Here is a 5,189-nt window from a genome sequence, read left to right as displayed (position 1 = left end):
AGAGGGAGCTCTTCTTAATATTTTGACACCAAAATCATGTCGATACACCTTACCGACTGCGAGTAAAGCCACCCACGCTTTAACTTGACAGACTGTAGCTGAAAGCTATTGGTATTCTCGATAAAATGAGCCAGGATGAAGTCATTTTGTCATCCTTTTAATAAGATATTGCAAAAATCGTGCAAATTTTCATGTTTTATTTAAATTTAAATGAAATCTAATATAGTAAACATTATTTATAGTTTTTAGGATAATTTTGAAGGTAAAGTTCTATAGAATCGCACCAACTTATCACCATTGTTGTAAAAGTGTTTTCTTGTATGGTGCAATACGTTTAAAGTTAAAGAGTAATCATCATGTTTCTATCACATTTGCTTGAAATATATATTCATTTAATTTTTATTATTATTTACCTATACATGAAATTTCATCCAAAAGGAATAATTAAAAAAAAAACAGTTAAATTTTCAATAAAAAAAAACTTTATTCGAATGGTTATGTTTTCAACTTACGAAGATTCATTTTCAACTAAATCATCGTATTATTAACCAGTAGGATTAAAAAGAAACAGTACACTAAAAAAAGTTAAATCCTGAAGCAAATTAATTAATTTTTAATCAAGGCAAATTAATTTTAAACCATATAGTTGAACTTTCAATTAAAACCGATATTTTTTAAACCAAAAACGGAATCATGAAATTGCATGTACCTGAAGTTCAGAAAGTTCAAATGAACGAAACCTTTTTTTGCTATTTTTATTTGATCCAACAATATTGCAGGGTCAGTGTTTTTGAGGTCGCTGAATCGAAATATGAAGCTGGATTTTGAAAATTAAAAAATGTCGTACCTAATATGCCGGATATGAAATAGTAAACCTATTTGGATCGGGATAAAATTGCTAGTACATATTTTCTGGGCGACGCTTATTTCAAATCTGATTTTGGATTTTTCAAATTAAAAATGGCGAATCTAGCATAGGCAGACGTGAGTTACTAAAATGTTGGAAGTTACATTAAATTGGTGATACTTAGGTTTTTGGGGTCTCTGTATCGAAATCTATTGTTGAATTCAAAAATTTCAAAATAGCGGGTCCAACATGGCAGTCATGAATTATTAAAAATATTTGGAAATAAAAAAAAAGGATTCAATAACCGCCACGTTCTCGTTTCGTGATTCTGGGTTCGGCTGAAAGCGGTAATTTATAAGAACTATCACTCTATAACATACCTGTAATACAAATATTTTTATAATTTATGCTGATTTATAATTTTTTATGCCACATTGGACATATTACAGTTTTATTTGAACATCTTTAAAAACATAAATATGGATAATCCGATAAAATTCTAAACATTTTTTATGATTTTTGTCTGTCATGTTGGACCCGCAATTTTGAAACTTGAAAATGCAAACCCTGATTTCAATTCAACGACCCCAAAAACATAAGTATCATCAATTTTATCAAGGTCCGAAAATTTGTAATCATTCTTCTCCGACATATGGAATCCGCCATTTTGAATTTTGGAAATCCAACATCGGAATTGAATTCAGCGACCCCAAAAACCTTAAAATTTTCAGGCACAATTAAATCGGATCACGTTAAAGAATTTTCTTTTGAAAGGCCCACGTATGTCATGATGCAAATATGGCATGACTTTTGTTTGCCTATAGATGTGTCAATGACAATGAAAGGGTGAGTGAATTAATTTGAAGCAGATAACAACTGTTCAAACAGTTGAAAGCAATAATAATAGACGAATTTTTAACTGGGTACTTGAATCCTCAACCAAAAACATGAATTTTCAAGAAAAAAAAATTAATTTTCTAACAAAACAAAAAAAAACAAATTTTCCACAACATACATAAATTTTCTACCAAACAGTCAAATTTTCAAGTTATAAACGACAAATTTTCAATCAAAAATGGAATATTTAAATTTTTAGACAAAACAAAATTAATTTTTAGTTTCAACAAAGTTAATAACATATCAACAGACATATCAACAAAATAGTTAATTTTCTTAATAAAAAAACAATTTTCTACCAAATAGTTAAATTTTCAAGTTATAAATTACAAATTTGCAACATAAAATGAATTTCTAATAAAGTGGTTCAATTTTAAAGCAAGTAGGTAGATTTTTAACCTAAAAATAATTTTTAACCAAGTAGATAAATTTTCAACTGGAATGATGCATTTTCAAGCAAAGAATTAAATTTTCATAAAAACAGTATCATTTTCAAACAAATAAATAGCTTAATTTTAAACTCAAATATAATGTTTCAAATAAATAAAATAAGCATTTGAATTCAATCAAAAGAGATGCATTTTCAACAAAACAGTTGAATCCTTAACTAAGGCAGATTAATTTACAACCCTACAGTTGTATTTTTTATAAAAAACGATCAACTTTCAACGAAAAAGATTAGTTTTGTACTGAGCAAACAAATTTTAATTGGGACTGCACTGATCTAGAATAGGAGTTTACTGTTCAAAATCGCTCACAAGTCATACTTCTTACCTGATTTAAAAGTTTCTTTTTTAGATTTATCAGTATTATGTTATTAGGAGAACTGAGGTTTGCGATTTATTTTTATAGAGCAACAATACATATATAAAAATCTGGGCGCTGCGTGGGAACATTTTCAACACGCGCTACGCACGCGGCTCACACTTTTAAGCGCGCCTAAAGCGCGCACCGGTTGGGTCTCGTCCTTCGTGATCGGACATTGTACAACCCACGTATTTTTGTATAGTATTTAAAAAATTAAAGGTTAAACCATCGACAACTGAAAGTTAGATTGTGAATTCTCTTTTGTTAAAGCACCTTTGCCCTTAACGATCACACTTTCATCACGTGTCTCGTGAGGAAAAAAAGTGAAAAGAAAATTTTAATTTTTAATCTGGAAACAATTTTGTTATTAAACATTGTATTGTACCCTGTCTCTTTTTCAACCAATTTAATTTGTTTGTAATCTAATTATTCGAGATTCAAATAAAAACTACGCGTCTAATAAAAAAATTATTGATAACAAATATTTTTTCTTGCCAAAAGTGATTCGCGATTATCCTTAAAGGCATTTATATACTTCGAAATCCATTAAACGTGAATAATATTCATTTTTAATAAAAATTACTTTAAATAAATGCTCCAATCGGCCGTTTAATCGTAGAAAAACTATTTTTCTTTAGTTTTTATTTGGATGACATTTCTTTGAAGATTAACCAAGGAAATTGATTAAAAATCATTTAGATGACTTTTATAAGCAATTTTTACATAAAATCTACTATTCATCATTTTTACATACAAAAGAGACGTTTTTTCACTGGAATTTTAGAATAAACAGCGATTCAAAATTAGGATATGAGACTCTAATTAACCATTTTCGCAAATGTTAATAAAAATTACGAATGAAAAATGTCAGAAAATGCCGTTTGATAGTAGAAAAAAGTTATTTAGCCCTTAATGATTTAAGTAGTAAGCTTAATTGTGATATAGTTATTCTGCCAGAAAAAAACACTAGTAAGAATTTTTTCATAAAAATTGTTTATAATAATCAACTTATATATTATTATAGTTATTTCCGTTCTATGAGTGCAGATATAATAATTTCAGCTAATAGTGAATTTCTTTCTGTATTTTTCTTCCGATAAAAATTCACAAAGCTGAAAAAGCCAATTTAGTCACTTTAATTGTTTATATATTATTAATCAGGGGTCATCCATAAGTCATGTGAAATTAAAAGGTCGTGAGGGTCAGAAAAGAGATATTTTTAAATAAAAAAGTATTTTTTTAAAATATTACAAGAAACGCAATTTCCATCTCATTAACCTTCTTATGTGAAAAATGACCTAAAATGGAAAAACAGGAAAATATGCTTCCTGACATCATTAGATTCGTCTCATTTATAGACAAAAATATACTAATTAATAAAATCTTACCTTAAATTTAAAATTAGTTAAATACGGGATAAATTTACATGAAACATATTTAAGATTTTTATTTATAATTGATTGTTTTTAATTAATTTATTTATTAATTACGAAGGAAAAACAGTTGGATGCAAAAGTTGTTGAGACTATTAAATGATATTCTTTATGTTTATAAAACTATGAAATTGTACTCTTGAAAAAAATTCGAAAGAAATAAAAGTCATATTTTCTGAAAAATTTTAAAGACAACGTGAAACAGAAGTATGAAGAGACATTTTTCTATAACTTTGAAATAGAAAAAATGTTGTTCCTCCGACTTTTTTCTTCTCTGGTGTAGCCTTGGAAAAAAGAGTGAATTTTTGTTTTACAGAAAAAAAGATTATTTTCAAGAAAATTGACTTTGAACATTTTTAGAAAAACTTCCCGCCATTTTCTCAATTTTGATGTTTTTTAGAAAATTTGCAAGGAATTTCGAATCTCTTAAAATTACTTAAAATATTTAAAAAGCTTTTCGTATTTCTCGAAATCCTTCAAATTGGAAATCATTTGAAATTCCGTTAAATCTTTTGAAATCTTACGAAATCATCTAAAATCTATGGATATGGTTTGGAATATTTTGAAATCCTGTGAAATCATTGAAAACCTTTTAAATATCTAAAATTCATTAAAAACTTTGAAATCCTTTTCAACCTTTGCAAATATTTTTAAATCTCACAAAATTCCATCAACTGTCTTGAAACGTTCGAAATCCCATTAAAATCCCCTGACATCCTTAAAAATTCGTGAAAATACTTTGATAACTCTTGAATTAAAATCCCGTGACATATTTCGAAGTATTTCGAAATTTCTTAAGTACTCTTAAAATCCCTTATAAAATCTTTTATAGATCACCGCAATCGTTCTCAATTCATACAAATCCTTCAAAATCGCTAAGCCTCCATCAGTATCCTTCGATATCCGTTAAAATTGTGAAAAATCGTATACTTCTTGAAAGTCTATAAAATCCTCTAAAATGAAAAATTGAGATTCTTTCTAAAATTGTATTATCTTTATATACTTTAAAAAAAATTTAAGTCATTTGAAAATTTCGAAACCTTAGTTAATTCTTTGAAATCATTTAAAATACCCTAAAACCTTTTATAATCCCTTGAAATCTCGTGATGTCCCTAAAAACGTTTGGAAATATCGGTAAACTTCGTAAAGTTTTTGTAATTCTTAGTTTATAGAACAGAATATTTCAGTATATAAAGTTATTCCTT

The 5,189-nt window shown here is 27.4% G+C and overlaps 1 protein-coding gene across 2 annotated transcripts in view; it reads right to left on the bottom strand.

Moving 5' to 3' along the window:
* LOC117182313 (SET and MYND domain-containing protein 4-like) overlaps positions 1–5,189 on the bottom strand; it is a 28,412-nt gene that overhangs the window by 4,591 nt on the left and 18,632 nt on the right. The gene's annotated exons all lie outside the window — the stretch shown is intronic.

Source organism: Belonocnema kinseyi, chromosome 10 (assembly GCF_010883055.1).
Source record: "Belonocnema kinseyi isolate 2016_QV_RU_SX_M_011 chromosome 10, B_treatae_v1, whole genome shotgun sequence".
Taxonomy (NCBI): Eukaryota; Metazoa; Arthropoda; class Insecta; order Hymenoptera; family Cynipidae; genus Belonocnema; species Belonocnema kinseyi.
Note: the sequence above shows the minus strand (reverse complement) of the source record. Positions and strands in the feature narration are given on the sequence as shown.